Source organism: Carettochelys insculpta, chromosome 33 (genome assembly GCF_033958435.1).
Source record: "Carettochelys insculpta isolate YL-2023 chromosome 33, ASM3395843v1, whole genome shotgun sequence".
Taxonomy (NCBI): Eukaryota; Metazoa; Chordata; order Testudines; family Carettochelyidae; genus Carettochelys; species Carettochelys insculpta.
This window is the reverse complement of record NC_134169.1, coordinates 1736480-1754590: the sequence shown is the minus strand read 5'-3', so window position 1 is coordinate 1754590 and position 18111 is coordinate 1736480. Positions and strand designations below refer to the sequence as shown.

General features: G+C 53.2%; 3 non-coding genes across 3 annotated transcripts; 2 read left to right on the top strand and 1 right to left on the bottom strand.

Moving 5' to 3' along the window:
* Positions 1-238: 238 nt before the first annotated feature.
* Positions 239-312, top strand: TRNAI-AAU (transfer RNA isoleucine (anticodon AAU)). Its single transcript has one exon. It is a non-coding gene; the product is annotated as a tRNA-Ile (tRNA).
* Positions 313-8764: 8452 nt separating this feature from the next.
* On the top strand, positions 8765-8836 carry TRNAP-AGG (transfer RNA proline (anticodon AGG)). The gene has a single exon. It is a non-coding gene; the product is annotated as a tRNA-Pro (tRNA).
* A 7033-nt stretch (positions 8837-15869) lies between these two features.
* TRNAI-AAU (transfer RNA isoleucine (anticodon AAU)) lies at positions 15870-15943 on the bottom strand. The gene has a single exon. It is a non-coding gene; the product is annotated as a tRNA-Ile (tRNA).
* Between the last annotated feature and the right edge of the window lie 2168 nt (positions 15944-18111).

Here is an 18111-nt window from a genome sequence, read left to right as displayed (position 1 = left end):
TGGGGAGGGGTGGGAGAGACAGGATCTGAGGGACGCACTGCAGGGCCCAGGACAGCTGGCAAGGGGCAGCCGGGGCTGAGGGAACTCCAAGCTGGGCTCAGAGCAGTGGGGGATGGGTGAGAGAGTCTGAAAGGGGAGGCCAGGCTGGTGGGGGAGGGGAGGAAATCTCAGTCCAGTGGCCCCTGCAGCTGCCTGTTGCTCATTTCCAAAAAGGCCCCTTGTGGTATCTTCTGCAGCTGGCCGGCTAGCTCAGTTGGTCAGAGCGTGTTGCTAATAACGCCAAGGTCATGGGTTCAAGCCCCATGCTGGCCATGGGCAGGTCTTTTCCGCTTTCCTTCTTGTGGCTGCTCTGGGCAGGAGGCCCAAAGAGCTGAAGGAACCAGGCTGAGAGGCTGGCAGGGAGCAAGTGGGAGTCACCACCCCAGGCAGAGGGAAGGGCTGCAGAGTGGGCCTGGGGGAGGTGAGGATCCCCAGATTCCCAACTCTGCAGCACACACCTCACCCTGCAAGTAACATCAGGAGCCCTCTGCCAAGGGCACCAGCCCCCCCCCCCCAGCAGCTCCATTGACTTTCTCTGCTCCCCATCTCCCCCCAAAGGCCTTCTGGCCTCACAGGCTCCCTCCCTGGACACCTGCTACTGCAGCACCACAGGCCCAGGTAGCTCACCAGTGGTGCCAGTCCCTGCCTGCCCTGCTCCTCTTCCTGCCTGAGTTCTGCTTCTTCACTCAGGTCCCCCAGCTGCTGCTCTGGTGGGCAGAGGGCTGGGGAAGGCACAGGAAGGGCCCTTGGGGGTGAGGTGCAGAAGCACAAGGAGCAGGCCCTGGAGGAAGTCCATAATGAGCAGCTTTGGCCATGGGAGCTCAGGAGAGGGGCAGAGAGGTACAGGTGACAGGGTGGTTCTCTGCAGAGGTGGGGTTGGCTGACAGTCCTGGGGGAACGCACCCCCCCGGATGCTGTTTCCCTGCTGCCTCCATGTCTGGGCAGCCCCTGATGCTGTCCCATCTATGTGGTTCTGAGTGCCGCGCATCATCCCCCTGAGAGCCTGGGGAACAGAGCTGTCCAGGGTCCATATCCTTTACCCAACACAGGCAGTGGGTGCAGTGGAGATGATCTTCCCTTATACAGCACCTTCGAGAGTGATTCTAAAGAGAATGAGATTCCCATGGAACACCCTAGAGTGGGAACCAGATCCCACAGGCTATTGCAGGAACCTGGGGAAAGGGCAACGCCTTTGGCACTTAATCCCAGAGCAGAAGTTTTTCGGCCCCTGCCTGGGGACCCTCCTTCCACAACAAGATTAGTCTGGGATGATGAACCTGCCCCAACTGCCGACAGTTTGGAGGAGAACCAGGCATGTGCAGATACACCCCCATTAGCTGACGGAGACATTTTTGTCCAGGATATCCCAGTCTGTGAGCAAGAGACACAAGGACCAACGCGGGTGGAGGGGGAGTCCCCGGGTGGATGCCCCTTGCCCCTGCTGCCAGAGGAGGACCCTGCCCCTGTTATCCCCATTCTTAATAGGTGAGATAGAGCCATAAAGCCCATAAACAGACTAACTTATGAGGCACCTGGAGTAGTTGGGGAGGATGTAATACATCTGGCACACAGACTTGTGGAAGCCATAGTGAGCTTTCTCAGGCCATTAGAGGGGAATTCATGTGGATGTTATAATCGAAACAGTGTTTTGCCGGGACGTCAAATTCTCAGCTGGGGGGAGGATGTAGGGAATGTGGCAGAAGGAATGCAGCGCTGCTGAAGGCTGGGAGGAATGAGTCTCCCAGAGGTCATCTGCATGAGAATGCAAAAGGTGTGCATGTGTGATACCTTTACAGGCAAAGCCTAATGGGTAGCAAGTCAGCCATGAGATTTGGTCTATTGTAAACATGTAGTTGTAAAATCACAATTTAAGCTGACACTTAATGCGGGAGTTGTGAGATCTCACCAATGCTCTGGGTTGTTGTGGGGGACAGGGCAGTCGCCTTAGCTGTGTAAGACATTGATTACACAGGGCTCCCTGGTTTAAAGCATTGTGAGAGACAGTGAAGGGGTACTGGTTGAGTCAGCTTGCTGAGTGTCTTGGTCCTGCCTATGCCTGGGCCATATAGCTATAAGCCTGGCTTGACTAACCCTCCCCACCTGTTAAAAGATAGAGCTGGGTACTGGGGTGTTTGTGAAACCCCACACTGGCAATACCAAGAGCTGAAATCACAGAGTGGCAGCTGAGGTCACACAGAGCTGAAATCACTGGGTTCTGCCTTAGGGCAGTCCCAAGCAGTGGGGTTAGGACCAGCGGAGAACAGCAGGACCAGTGGGCTGCTGGTAGGAGCGGCGGCGGCGGTAGATGACGGCGGGCGGCTGGTAGGAGCGGCGGCAGACAACAGTGCTGGCGGGCGGCCGGTAGGAGCGGCGGCGGCAGATGACGGCGACTGGCAGATGGCTGGTGACAGCAAGGGGAGGCTACAGACAAGTGGACAGCTAGTACTGCCCTGCTGATGTATCTGCGGGCTTTGGGTTTGAGACTGCACCGCAGAAGGTACACCCTGTAACTGTGTGTGGGGAAAAGGGCCAAGAGCCCCAGCAAGAGACTGGGTTCTACTGCATATGGGGATGGGACCTGGGTGAGGGGGTTTGTCTCTTCTTTGCTTAGATACACTGCATCTGTCGCTGTACCCTTGGGGTAGGTTACGGTCATTAAACAAGCCATTTCTATCTCAGACTCTGCGCTTGCGGGGGTGGGGGGGAGAACCGCCTTACAGGCACCCAGCACGGGGGTGAAATTGTCCCAGGCCACTGGGTGGGGTCTCGAGCCGGTTGGTTGTATCCTTGATAGGAAAACCCCACAAGAGTTGAACCCGGCCCTTCTGGCAGGCATCTGGCGTTAACAGAAGGGTTACACAAAGAATAGTTTATTCCAAAATAATGCTGCTGTGTCGCCATAGCTCCAGTGTGCTTCAAGGGCTCTAATCTGAACTAGGATCTCTTGTGTGGGGACGTGCTGTTTTCCAATAGGTTTTGTTTATTCTGGGGCTTCCTTGGTGCGTGAAGGCGTTATTATCAAATGGCTTATTTGGGAGGAATAATTCTGAAATCAGCCATTCTGAAATAACTCTGTAGTGCAGAAAAACCTGGAAAACCTCTGCCCTGGGGAATAACAGTGGTGGTGAACTGGCAATCTGTAAAGACAAATTCCTGATTACAACCAGTCACAGTGTGGGATTATTTTGGGTGTGTCGACACTACAGAGTTTATATATATATATATATATATATACATATGAGGATACACATGTCACAGAACTGGAAGGGACCTCAGGAGGTCGTTGAATCCAGTCCTCTGCCCTCCTGGCAGGACCTAACACCTTCCCTGACAGGCATTTTTTTTTTATCTCTATATAGGGCCTGTCTACACTACCTCTACCTCCCTACTTGGAAGGGAACATGGTACCAAGGGAGTAAGGAGATTGTTAATGAAGTGCTGTGCTGCACAGGCAGCGCTTCGTTAAGCTAATTCCCCCCCACCAGCAACTCTTTAGTGTCGGCTGGTGTGTAGCTGTGGCTCACCTGCCCGTACTTTGCACTGCCTGGGGTACTCCAAAGTCCCTTGAGTCCTCAAAGTTTGGAGGAGTTTAACACTTTGGAGTTGCCGGGGGCGGGGGAGAATTAGCTGAATGAAGTGCTGCGTATGCAGCACAGCACTTCATTGGTGACGTCCTCACGCCCTGCTTACCAGCCTCCCTTTGAAGGAGGGCAGTGGTGGAGACAGACCCATTTGCCCCAGACTCCTAAATGGCTCCCCACAAGGACTGAGCTCACCCCCCCAGGTTTAACAGGCCAATGCTCAAAGCACTGAGCTCGCCAGCCTGCAGAGCAGGACCTCCCAAGGGGCCTTTTTGGAAATCAGCAACAGGCGGCTGCAGGGCCCCTGGCCACTGAATGAGATTTCCTCCCCTCCCGCACCAGCCTGGCCTCCCCTTTCAGACTCTCTCACCCATCCCCCACTGCTCTGAGCCCAGCTGGGGGTTCCCTCAGCCCCGGCTGCCCCTTGCCAGCTGTCCTGGGCCCCAAAGTGGGTCCCCTCAGATCCTGTCTCTCCCACCCCTCCCCAGTGCTCTGATTCCCTTGTCCCCTCAGACCCTGCCGACCCCCCCACTGCCCTTTTCCCCTCCTCCCTCAGCCACAAGCCCTGCCCGGGTTCCCCTTCACTCCTGCCACCCGTCCCCCTGGCACCCGGCCTCCCCCTCCCTCTACACTGTTTGTCACCCACTGAGGTCTTGGGCCCTGCCACAGGCTGTGTCAGAACAGAGACAGCCCGTGGGTGCAGCCCCTGCCTGGGGGGATCCTGCGTCTCTGTCTTCACGTGCCGCTTCTTCCAGAAGTGGCGTAATAATGAGCTGTCCAGGAGATGCGAATGGGGCATGGATGGAAATGTTCTGTACCTCATTAGCACATGGGCGCATGATTGGGAGCCCAGAAGAAGCTCTTCCAAACTCCAAAACACACGTTCAGACGCGCGGCCCACGGGGATCTTACAGAAGGAAATGCTCCCTCCAGAAGCCCCTGCTGTATTTGATCATCTCTCCCATGAGCTTATCATTTCCAGGGCTTTTGTTTTTCTTTAGTCATCTCTCTGCTCTTTCTGCTTCCTCCTTCTAAACACCAGATGAAGCTCTGCTATGTGCACACACCTGACTCCCTGCCAGCCCCAACTCCTGGGCCTGCCCAGCTTTGATGGTGTTTGGATCTTGTAATGCATGGGAGCAAGCTGAGCTTGTTCTGGGTGGAGTCACATGGACCAGGCAGGTAAAGAGTGGTGAAGGACTGAGCCCAGCCACACCAGCCCCCTGAGCTGGTGAATCTCACACTAACCAGGAGGGAGTGTGGGGAAGTCCTTGGCAAGGTGAAGCCAGGTGCAGCTGGTGTGTGGGGCTGTTTGGTTTTAATTTCGTCTAAAATTGTGAGAAGTGACGTTCACTTTTTGTCAGAAGTCGGGTTTGTTTTGCAAGGCCAAGTGTTGCTCAGGGAGCAAGAAGTCTTGAGTTGAACTCCCTGATGCTCCCCCCAAAGAGTGTGTTTGTTGCTCTCCCTGACCTTGCGTTGCCTATATTTTTCTTACACACAGTGTGGTTTGTGATCTGTCCTGAGTGTGTAGTTGGTTTCTTGCTCCAAAGCTGTGAGGAGAGCTTGGAAATGACCTTGGAAAGGTGAAGTTAAGTGTAGGATTTATCAGAGCACCGGGGGTTTATTGAAAGCTGATTCTGTGGAAAGCCCAGTGCTTCAATTTTCAAGCATGGCTTGTTGGTCTAGGGGTATGATTCTCCCTTAGGGTGGGAGAGGTCCTGGATTCCAATCCCCGATAAGCCCTTGTTCTACTGTTGTCTAATAGCTGATCCAGACAGTTTCAGGGCTCCTGTCCTCTTTTGTGATTTTCCTCTGTTCATTTGCTCAGTGTAATGCAACAGCCACTTGTTTCTGGATGGCTCAGCTCAAGCATCAGCTCTGTCAAGAGATGGTCCTGCCAGTGACTACACCCCTCCTGTTCACTGTGGCAGCCCCTCTGGGTGGTAGAAGCTGCCACTATCCAGCTTCTGACTCCCCTTTTGTCTGGATGACTTGGCTGTTCTCCCTTCTGAGCTACAGTCTTTCATTTCTCTGTCACTCCCAGTCACCCAGACAATCCTCTCATTCCCTGCCACAAGCCTGACCTGTGCCCTCAGTGGAGTTGGTGGAACCCAGGTGCTCCCTCCCTCTGGTTGCAGCCCAGCAGGGACCCTACACTGAGCACTTCTGGACTTTTTCCTCCCATCTCTCCCTGCTCCTTCCCTGCACTGCTTCCTAGAACTCCCACTTCACTTCTCTGCACTGGCTATGAACCCTCAGACATACCAGTGTAAGGAACGTGCCAGCAGGCACTCAATGCTGCTGAAGGCTGGGAGGAATGTGTCTCCCACAGACCATTTGCATCAGTGCAAAGGGGTGCATATGTGACACCTTGCAAACAAAACCTGATCAGTAGCAAGGAAGCAATGAGAATTGTCTGTTTTAAACACATTGTTGTAAAATCAAAATTTATGCTCACACTCAGCATAAGAATTGTAAAATCTCACGAATGCTCCAAGCTGTAGTGCGGGACAGGGCAGTCATCGTAACTGCACAAGACATGGATTGCACAGGGCTCCCCTGCTTTAAAACATTGTGAAAGAAAAGGTACAGAAGTATGGATTGAGCTAGTTATCTGAATGCTTTTGTAATAATGTTCTGAACTTGGTTTTATTACTTTTCCATACCTGATAAAGTTAATAGTGAAAGTCAGTGTTTTAGTGGTAGTTATGATCCCCAAGAGCTGCTATCATAGGTTTTTGTCCCAGGGGAACACCCCAGCAAATAGATTGACAAGCAGTTGGTTATTAGCACCAGCAGTGGATGGGTGGGGCAGCTGAGAGGGAACAAACTGAATGCTGGAGCAGTGCAAAGGTGGCCATGGCTCAGGTTCAATGAGGGAATGCATCAGTGTGATGTGTGGAGTCTGCATAAAATACAGACTTGATGGGTTACTTTTCATCCTTTGTCATCTGAATGCTAAAACCAAAATGCTTGAGAGGCGCGTCATGGAAGCCCTTTTTGCTGAGGACTGTGCACTTTTGGCACACAAGGAATCTGATCTCCGGCTCATCGTCAACAAGGTTCCTGATGCCGCTTGCCTCTTTGGTTTGACCATCAGCCTAGGAAAGACTAAGGTCCTGTTTCAACCTGCTCCAGGATCTGTGGCTTTTCCCTGCTTCAAACTTTTTTAAAGGGAGCGAGTTAAAAACAGTAGAGGAGTTCAATTACCTTGTCAGTGTGATAGCCAATGATGGCTCCCCTGTCAAAGAAATAAAAGCTGGGCACTAGGATGTTTTTTAGGAGGCTTTCCTACAGAGCATCAAGCAGAAGTGGTACCTCTAGTTTTAAAGCACTTCCACTTGGAGTTTTGCGAAAACCTGAGATTGAACCAGGAACCTTTGGATCTTCTATCTAACTTTCTCCCTACCAAGCTACTTCAGCATCTACCCAAGCGCTTCTGAGGACATCCTGTCTCACTTGGAGATGGTTTTGTCAGCCATCCCAAGCAAGAAATAAGTTATGGCAAGTGGCCATGCCTGCTCCCCTCAGCTTGACTCACTTCATTGTCCTTTCCTACTTTATTTCTCACATTGACCCAGTGGTCACAGGGGACTGCAGCACATTGATGGTGGGGAAGCAGATGGGCTGTGACATGACAACCGACAGGAAAAAGGATCCGACTGCCTCCTTCTAACAGGATCCTGGTGTGACCTGCAGGTGGCCAAGCTTTTGGGGAGGGGAAGGAGATAGGCAGGGCTACTCTTGTGTGAAAGGGCTAAGAGGTACAAAGATGAAGCGGGTGTTTGCCCACAAAAGTTTATGCCCCACAATATCTCTCAGTCTGTCAGCTGCTTCAGGACTTCTGGTTGTTTTACTGAAACAAAGCACCCCCGAGATGATCCTTTGAAGAAGTGACCTGTAGGAATGAAGGACCCAATTCTGCGACTGCCTGAGGGAAGTTGGGAGAGGTTGATTTCCCAGAGGAAGGTGAAATCTCAAACAACAAGCTGGTTTGATCTTCTAAAAGTGAAGGTCTCTGCCAGACTCTCAGCCTGTTTCCTTCACCTCTTTTGGCCTCCCTGACTTTTGCAGTCAGGTAACTAAAAGCAGGGAATCACCTGGAAATTGGCTTCACCCCATGACTTTAACACTGTGAGCACCATGTTCAAAGCAGCTGAGGTAGCTGAGTGACTCACAAGGAGGAGTTTTGTAAAGGAGCAAGAGGCAGCTGCAGGGATATTGTTGCCTCTGGAATGAGATTGCTGCTGCTCCCCACTGCTCTGAATCCCATCCAGGCATCCCGTCAGAGAGTCCCCCGCCATCTGAACACCCAAATGGCATCTCCTCAGACTCTGTCACCCATTACCCACTGCTCTGAGCCACTGCCCGGAGACCCCTCAGACCTGGATGCCCCCATCATGCTGTCCTGCTGGATACCACTCAGACCCTCCCACATCTCAACCACCCACACGACCCTGGGCCAGACCTCAGTATCCCCTCAGATCCTGCCACCTGTCTTCCACTGCCCTGGGCCCTGGCTGGGTGCCCCTCAGATGCTGCCTCTCCTCCTCACTGCCTTGATCCCTGAGCAGGTATCACCACAGACTGTTAGACACGCGGCTCAGCAGTGGGACACCCCCACCCAACTTCGCCCACGCGCTGGGAGCCAAGTTTGCTGTTGCAAGTCTGTGTTTCTATGATGGTAACCCTGGGCCCTGTGATTATTTCCAGTTTATCTGGTCTTGCAAAAGCATTGGCGTCCTGGCTGAGTAGATAAAACTGTGGGGCAGACACCCTATTGGATTTCTTTTCTCAAGTTCAAATCTCGCTTGCAGAGAGGCCAAAGCTTTGGAAAAACCCCTAACCAGGACAATTCACTTCACTAGTGTTTCCTACAATCTGTGCACTTTGGCGTCCATCCAGGAGAAATTCAAATGCCTCCGAGCTGATTAGCAGAGCATGCACAGCCGATAGCCTGTGTTTTCATTGGTGGTGCCGATCCGCACATGTCCCGAATGTGTAGCTGCTTTCTTGCTTCAAAGCTGTGAGGAGAGCTTGGAAATGAGCTTGGAAAGGTGAAGTTAGGTGGAGTGTTTATCAGAGCACTGGGGGTTTATTGAAACCTGATTGTGTGGAAAGTCCAGTGCTGCTTCTACAAGAAGGGCTTGTTGGTCTAGGGGTATGATTCTCCCTTAGGGTGGGAGAGGTCCTGGGTTCAAATCCCAGACAAGCCCTCTTTCTGCCATTGTCTTACAGCTGATCCAGAAAGTTCAGGGACTCCTGTCCTCTTATGTGATTAACCTCTCTTCGTTTGCTCAGTGTAATAGAACAGGCACTTGCTACTGGATGGCTCAGCTCAAGCATCAGCTCTGTCAAGATAAGGTCCTGCCAGTGATTCCACCTCTCCTGTTCACTGTGGCAGCCCCTCTTGCTGAGAGAAGCTGCAACTGTCCCGCTTCTGACTCTCCCTTTTGTCTGGATGACTTGGCTGTTCTCCCTTCTGAGCTACAGTCCTTCATTTCTCTGTTACTCCCAGTCACCCAGACAATCTTCTCATTCCCTGCCACAAGCCTCATCTTTGCCCTCAGTGGAGTTGGTGGAACCCAGGTGCTCCCTTCCTCTGGTTGCAGCCCAGCAGGGACCCTACACTGAGCACTTCTGGGCTTTTTCCTCCCACCTCTCCCTGCTCCTTCCCTGCACTGCTTCCTAGAACTCCCACTTCACTGCTCTGTACTGGCTATGAACCCTCAGCCGTACCAGTGTAAGGAATGTGCCAGCAGGAACTCAATGCTGCTGAAGGCTGGGAGGAATGTGTCTCCCAGAGATCATTTGCATGAGAGTGCAAAGGGGTGCATATGTGATACCTTGCAAACAAAGCCTGATGGGTAGCAAGGAAGGAATGAGCATTGTCTATTTTAAACACATTGTTGTAAAATCACAATTTATGCTCACACTCAGCATAAGAATTGTAAAATCTCACCAATGCTAAAAGTCATTGTGGGGGAGAAGGGCCGTCATCCTAAATGCACAAGACATGAATTGCCCAGGGCTCCCCTACTTTAAAGCATTGTAGAACAAAAGGTAGAGAAGGAGGGTTGGAGCTAGTTATCTGAATGTTTTTGTCATATTGTTCTCAACGTGTTTTTTTTTTACTTTTCTCCAGCTAATAAAGTGAATCGTGAAAACTAGTGTTTTAGTGGTAGCTAAGATCACCAAGAGCTGCTATCATAGGTCTTTGTCTCAGGAGAACACCCCAGCAAATACATAGAGAAGCAGTAGGTTATTAGCACCAGCAGTGGATAGGTGGGGCAGCGGAGAGGGAACAGACTGAATGCTGGAGCAGCGCAAAGGTGGCCTTGGCTCAGGTTCGGTGAGGGAATGCATCAGTGTGATGTGTGGAGTCTGCTTAAAATACAGACTTGATGGGTCACTTTTCAACCTTTGTCATCTGAATGCTAAAACCAAGATGCTTGAGAGGCGTGTCATGGAAGCCCTTTTGGCTGGCGACTGTGCACTTCTGGCACACAAGGAATCTGATCTCCAGCTCATCATCAACAAGTTTGCTGATGCCGCTTGCCTCTTTGGTTTGTCCATCAGTCTAGGAAAGACTGAGGTCCTGTTTCAACCTGCTCAAGAAACTGTGGGTCTTCCCTGCTTCAAACTTTATTTAAGGAAGAGAGTTAAAAACAGTCGAGGAGGTCAAGTACCTTGGCAGTGTGATAGCCAATGATGGCTCCCTCGTCAAACACATGAAAGCCAGAATACCTGGGCATTAGGATGTCTTTGAGGAGGCTTTTCTACAGAGCTTAAGAAAGACTCAGTACCTGTAGTTTTACAGCCCTTCCACTTGGAGTTTTGATGAAGTCTGGGATTGAGCCAGGGACCTTTACATCTTCAGTCTAATGCTCTCTTTACTGAGCTACTTCAACAGCTACTTGAGTGCTTCTGAGGACACCCGTTCTCAGCTGGGGATGGTTTTGTCAGCCATCCCAAGCAAGAAATAAGTTATGGCAAGTGGCCATGCCTGCTTCCCTCAGCTTGACTCACTTCATTGTCCTTTCTGACTTTTCCACATTGTCCCAGTGGTCACAGGGGACTGCAGCACATTGATGGTGGGGAAGCAGCTGGGATGTGACATGACACCCTAGAGGCAAAAGGATCCGACTGCCTCCTTCTCACAGGATCCTGGTGTGACCTGCTGTTGGCCAAGCTTTTGGGGAGGGGAAGGAGATAGGCAGGGCTACTCTTGTGTGAAAGGGCAAAGAGGTACAAAGATGAAGCGTGTGTTTGCCCACGAAAGTTTATGCCCCACAATATCTCTCAGTCTGTCAGCTGCTTCAGAACTTCTTGTTGTTTTACTGAAACAAAGCACCGCCGAGATGATCCTTTGAAGAAGTGACCTGTAGGAAGGAAGGACCCTATTCTGCCACTGCCTGAGGGACGTTGGGGGAGGATGAGATTTCACCTTCCCTCTGGGAAATCAAACAATCAGCTGGTTTGATCTTCTGAAACTGGAGGTCACTGCCCAATTCTCATCCTGTTTCCTTCACCTCTTTTGGCCTCCCTGACTTTTGCAGTCAGGTAACTAAAAGCAGGGAATCACCTAAAAATTGGATTCACCCCATCACTTTAGCACTGTGAACACCATGTTCAAAGCAGCTGAGCTCGCTAGCTGCCTCACAAGGAGGAGTTTTGTAAAGGAGCAAGTGGCAGCTGCAGGGATATTTTGGTCTCTGGAATGAGATTGCTGCCGCTCCCCAGTGCTCTGAATCCCATCCAGGCATCCCGTCAGAGTGTCCCCCACCATCTGAACACCAAACTGGCATCTCCTCAGACTCTGTCACCCATTACCCACTGCTCTGAGCCACTGCCCGGAGACCCCTCAGACCTGGATGCCCCCATCATGCTGTCCTGCTGGATACCCCTCAGACCCTCCCACATCTCAACCACCCACACTACCCTGGGCCAGACCTCACTATCCCCTCAGATCCTGCCACCTGTCTTCCACTGCCCTGGGCCCTGGCTGGGTGCCCCTCAGATGCTGCCTCTCCGCCTCACTGCCTTCATCCTTGAGCAGGTATCACCACAGACTGTTAGACACACAGCTCAGCAGTGGGACCCCCCCCAACTCCGCCCATGCGCTGGGAGCCAAGTTTGCTGTTGCAAGTCTGTGTTTCCATGATGGTAACCCTGGGCCCTGTGATTATTTCCAGTTTATCTGGTCTTGCAAAAGCATTGGCGTCCTGGCTGAGTAGATAAAACTGTGGGTAACACATCCTATTGGATTTCTTTTCTCAAGTTCCAGGGAGTCTCCTTCTTGAGAGCTCTGCCCTGGAGGCTGGAGAGAGAATTCAGGATGAGGAACGTGAGCACGAGGAGGAGCCTTTTTGGCGCCTTCTCCTTTTCCACCACTAACTGCGCTGGACGGCAGACGTCTGTGTGGGGAAGGTCAGAGTCTGATCCAGCTGGTGCTGGGCAAAGGGAAGGCAGGGAAAACACTCGGTTAAGGTTCTGCGGTCCCCAAAGATACTAAATAGCGGAAGTGAATGAGGGTCCTCCTTCCAGCTCCCTTGGCCTAGTGCTGTTCAGTGCAACAGTCTGTGAGCCACTAATGTCCCTTCCTCTGGAGAGGAGCAAACAGGCCCAAACAGAACACACACCACACAAAACTCTCTTCAAAAGTGCAGTGTAGCTGTGTATGAAAAAGAAACGTGTTCTACTGACTGCACTGGCTGCACGCTGAGGTAAATTGTGTCAGACTTAATTTGTTGGACCTACATTGCTCTAGGTGCATGAATTGTTAGGAGAGCTAACAGCACCAATGAGTGGCAAGACCAACGTTTTCAAATACAGCGTCTGCACACAGGAAGCCTATTTCAAATACAGCCATTAGATGCACTACAGTGGGTTGCTTTGTGTAGATGCTGGGATAGTTATCTTGAAATAAATTTGCTGTGCAGAACCCCCTTTTGAACCCAGGGCTGTGAAAGGTTCAGCAGCAGCTCCTCAGAAGACACCCAGCACTGCAGGTCAGGTTGTCACTCATCAGCACCCCAGTGAAGGGGCATTAGGAAGGGTAATAGAGTGAAGGGAATAAAGGGCAGAGACCCTGCCAGCAAGGCAGAGTGAAGCCTCCTGAGAAAGACTCTGGTATGGTCTCCAGAAGCCACTCAACTTCCTTCATGTCTCTGGACATTGCTGCCTATAGCAGTCCAGCGAAGGGTAACAGAGCAACACCCTGCACTTGTCTTCTGGCTAGCAAGGGCTCACACCCTTGGTGTTGTGAGAACCATGCGCCACCCACCTTAACTATCCAAGCTACAGAGAAACAGCTCAGAACAGGCAGCTGCTGTATGGCTCCTGGAGTGAGGTGGCTCTCCCTCCCTCCCTCCCTGTTCAGCACCCCAACCAGCCATCCACTCAGCCCCTCCCCCACCACCCTGAACCCCAACCTGGCATCTCCCACTCAGACTGCGTCTCCCATTCCCCACTGCCCTGAACCCTGGCTAGGAATTCCCTCAGACCCTGCTGCCCCGCTCTGTCTGAGCTAGTCCCCTGCCGGTGTCCCCTCAGACCCTGCTTATTCCCTTCCTCCGCTGCCCTGAGCACGACATTAACACGGCCCATGTTCCCTGGCAGAGGGGTAACACCATCACCACCTGCTGCAATGTGCTTCCTTTGGAGGGACCCCAGTCTGCTGCCTGCTCCTGAGCTCAGCTGCTCCCAGCTCACCCAGAGCACATGGCCTTGGAGCAGCAGCTGCCCTGGCTGCTCTCCTACCACAGACACAGAGCCCACAGGAGTCACCCCAACTCCAGAACCTTCTGCCTGCTAAACCTGCCCACCAAAAGTGATGCAGACACAACTCACCCCGTCCCCTCCAGGGGTGTCTCCCTGTTAGGTGCATGGGTCACACGTGCATCACCACGTTCTCTCACTTGTTTCTTTGCTGGTGCCTGGCAGCCTGGCTTTGCAGTGCCTGGTGCCCTCTGAACAGCTGCTGCTGGCTGGCTCACCTCCCTGGAGCCATAGTTCTGCTCAGCTACAAGGACAGTGTCACCAGATCACACCAGCCTGAGGCCTCTCAGGATCTCTGGGCACACTGCCAAGTTCCAGAGCACCAGCTGATTGCCCCAACCCCTCCAGCCAGCTCAGCCAAAGACCTGGATCCAGCAGGCATGAGTCACCCCGCTGTCTCTCACTCACGGGATGAGAGAGGGAAGCAGCACAGACTGCTTGCCAAGGCAGCGCCAGCAGGTGCCTCTGACCTTGAACTTGGGCTGCAAGAAACAGAGTCCTGAATGGTGGCCTGCACCCCTCCCCAGTTGCTTCTTACACCTTTGAACAGGCTGGCATTGCACGCTGGGCACCTCTCACCCTCAGCTGGCAGCAGCACTCTGCCCTCATTGCTTCTCTGCAGCTGCTCTTTCTCCCACAGCTCCTTTTCTCCATCCTGGGCTTCCTGAGCATGTGGCCCCACGGCACTTCCCCGAGTCAGAGACTGAGCTGTCCAGGCTCCTTCCTGTGGAGATGAGATGAGAATCATAGAATCCTAGGGCTTGGAGGGACTTCAGGAGGTCATCCAGTCCAGCTCCCAGCCTAAAGCAGGACCAACCCCAACTAAATCATCCCAGCCAGGGCCTGTTCAAGCCAGGACTAGAAAACTTCTTGGGATGAAGATTGCACCACCTGTCTAGGTAAAGCATTGCAGTGTTTCACCATCCTCCTGGTGAAATAAAAGCAGCACGACCCAAACAGTGGACTATTACTGCTGTCTCTTGGATCTGAAACCAGGTTGCTATAGCCACAATGCAGAGTACAAACCCTTGTACGATCACAGCAAGCTAGAGAAGGCCGGTACTGTGCTTTTTTACTTTCTCGGGTTTCACCTGGCAGTCTGGGACCCAGCACATGGCCCCAGGCATGAGCAGGGTTCTTGGGTTCCTGACGCACAAGGCAAGGTGAATGCAGCTTTCCCAGCCTGGGACTCAAACCCTGAAACCTCCAAATAAGGTTCTAACTCTGAGAGAGCTGGGCAGGTTCCTGAAATAATTTAGAAATAGCAGACAGCTTTTTGCAGGGCTGTAAACTTCATTCTCCTCGGAAGAGTGCCAATTCCAAAACAGAGATTTTGGAATAGGGGCTGTAGAGTCAGGAAATTGGGGCTATTAAAAACTAAGTTATTCAAGATTATTGGATTCCAAAACAACGTTGCTGTGCAGTTATATCCCCGGCATGCCTCCAGGGTCTCTATTCACAGACAGGCTCTGTTGTGCATGGACGTGCCGTTGTGAAATACGTTTTGTTTATTCTGGGGCCTCCTTGTAGTGTGAAGGCGTTATTGTGAACTAGATTATTTTGGAGGAATAACTCTGCACCTCTCTGGTCAGTGCCTGTCAGCATCATGTAAGGAACGAGAATGTCCATTGTGGCCTGTGACAGCGGCACTGGGGAGGCTGGTGCCAGTACTGGAAGCTCCTGAGGAGTGGGAGGGGATCTGGTTTGCTTGGCCTGTTCCCTCTGAGGCCACCTGTGCTCCTCCTCCCATTTCACCTCTTCCTATCCCAGCTCTGCCTCTTCCCCTGAGCTCTGCCCCCAGCAGCCTGCTGCTCTCTCCTCTCCTCCCCTCCCCTCCCCTCCCCTCCCCACAGGCCTCTCAGGCAACCCCACCTCTGCAGAGACCCACCCACCCATCCTGTCACCTGTACCTCTCTGCCCCTCTCCTGAGCTCCCATGGCCAAAGCTGCTCATCATGGACTTCCTCCAGGGCCTGCTCCTTGTGCTTCTGCACCCCACCCCCAAGGGCCCTTCCTGTGCCTTCCCCAGCCCTCTGCCCACCAGAGCAGCTTTTGGGGGTCCTGTGGGAAGAAGCAGAACTCATGAGGGAAGAGGAGCAGGGCAGGCAGGGACTGGCACCACTGGTGAGTTACCTGGGCCTGTGGTGCTGCAATAGCAGGTGTCCTGGGAGGGAGCCTCTGAGGCCAGAAGGCCTGCCAGGGAGATGGGGAGCAGAGAAAGCCAATGGAGCTGCTGTAGGGGCTGGTGCTGTTGGCAGAGGGCTCCTGATGTTACTTGCAGGGTGAGGTGTGTTGCAGCATTGGGAATCTGGGGAACCTCACCTCTCCCAGGCCCACTCTGCAGCCCTTCCCTCAGCCTGGGGTGGTGACTCTGACTTGCTCCCTGCCAGCCTCTCAGCCTGGTTCCTTCAGCTCTTTTGGCCTCCTGCCCAGAGCAGCCACATCAAGGAAAGCAGAAAAGACCTGCCCATGGCCAGCATGGGGCTTGAACCCACGACCTTGGCGTTATTAGCACCACACTCTGACCAACTGAGCTAGCCGGCCAGACACAAAAAGTCTCACAAGGGGCCTTTTTGGAAATGAGCAACAGGCAGCTGCAGGGCCACTTGACTGAGATTTCCTCCCCTCCCCCACCAGCCTGGCCTCCCCTTTCAGACTCTCTCACCCATCCCCCACTGCTCAGAGCCCAGCTTGGAGTTCCCCCAGCCCCGGCTGCCCCTTGCCAGCTGTCCTGGGCCCCGCAGTGGGTCCCTCAGATCCTGCCTCTCCCACCCCTCCCCAGTGCCCTGATCCCCTTGTCCCCTCAGACCCTGCCAACGCCCCCCCACTGCCCTTTTCCCCTCCTCCCTCAGCCACAAGCCCTGCCCGGGTTCCCCTTCACACCTGCCACCTCTCCCCGCTGGCACCCAAACTCCTCCTCCCTCTGCACTGCACAGTCACCAGCTGAAACCTTGGGCCCTGCCCAGGGGCTGTGTCAGAGCGTCTCCCACCTGCACAATTCATGTCCACTGCAGGGGTTTTGCTTCCCAGCAGGGTTAGGAAATGTTGGTGAGGAAGCAAAAGGAAGCTACAAGAGGGATTTCAGGTGTGTCAGGTCAGCACTGGGGACAGCTGGGGTGAGAGGTGAATTACCGCTGGGGTGGGGGAACAGCTGGGTGTGCCTGGGAGTGAGACGCTCCCTGTCACTCACTAATGTGTGCACATGGTGTGCAGGGACAGGGCTGCGGAGTGTCTGTGCAGCGGCAGGTCGAGGGCAGGAGCTGCTCCCGCAGACAGGGCAGAAAGTATCTCCTGCCGACAGGGAATTGTGTCTGTGTTACAAACGTGCTGGAGGAGCTGGCTGGCACAGGCCTCCCCAGAACCACAAAGCTGTGAGGCACAGACTCTCTTCTGGCAGCCACAGCAGCACCTTCCCCACACCAATCACAGCTGCCTTTTCCTGAGCTCCAGGCTGTGACTAGATTCTTTCCAACGCTCCTTTTCCATCAGCCTTCACCTTCCCCAGCAGGGAGAGAGGTTGCCAGGGGAGGTCTTCTCTGCTCCCCAGCCAGACGTAGGGAAACATTCAGAAAGACATACAACAGGGCAGCACTGGGAGCTGAATCCATGATCTCCTGTTTATTAGTCAGGTATGTTAGCCAGCTAAGCCACCTTATTATGTCACTGCTTGCTGATAGGGAGGTGACTGTGTTAGTCTGTATCTTCAACCAGAAAAATGGTCTTGTTGCACTTTAAAGAAATGTGTCTTTGTGGGGCCACAACAACGCCTTCCCATTCCCCAGCACAGACAGGCTGTGTCTACATGTGCCCCAAACTTCGAAATGGCCATGCAAATGGCCATTTCGAAGTTTACTAATGAAGCGCTGAAATGCATATTTAGTGCTTCATTAGCATGCAGGCGGCAGCGGCGCTTCGAAATTGACGGTCCATGAGCTCATGGGAATAAGGGGACTACGAAGAAGGTGGCGTCCTTTCGAAAAGGAGTCCCATCTGGACACGTCGCACGGCGGCAAGGGGCGTCAATTTCGAAGCGCCGCTGCCGCCCGCATGCTAATGAAGCGCTGAATATGCATTTCAGCGCTTCATTAGTAAACTTCGAAATGGCCATTTGCATGGCCATTTCGAAGTTTGGGGCATGTGTAGACGTAGCCACATTGTGCCGGCGGGAAGCTGGAGTTGCTGCCCAGAGGACATTGAGGACGGGAGGAGTTAAAATGCTCCTTTCACTTATTGTGCCCTCTGCAGTGTACAGGTCAGAATCCACCAGTCTCCCCTCCTCTCTCCCCACCTGCCCCAGTGCCAGGATCCCACAGGACACTGAGGATAGGAGGAGTTAGGGGTTTTCATGTTTTTTATGTGCCGTTTTTGTTGCAGACCCTTGGGGTGCGTTTGCAGAGGGGGCTGCCAGGGGCAGGACATAAGCCCTGCAGGGCACTGGTGGGTGTGTCTGTGACATCACAAGGGCCTTTGGAAGAACCTCAGATGATTGGTTAAAGGAGGTGGGGAGGTGGTGACCTCACAGACAGTCCAGCACAATGGCCAGGTGGGACAGGCTGCAGGGCCGGGGCCATCTCAGAGACCCCCCAGGGCTTTGCCTCAGGGAGTCTCCTTCTTGAGAGCTCTGCCCTGGAGGCTGGGGAGAGAATTCATGGTGAGGAACGTGAGCGCAAGGAGGATCCTCTTTGGCCCTTTCTCCTTTCCCACCACTAACT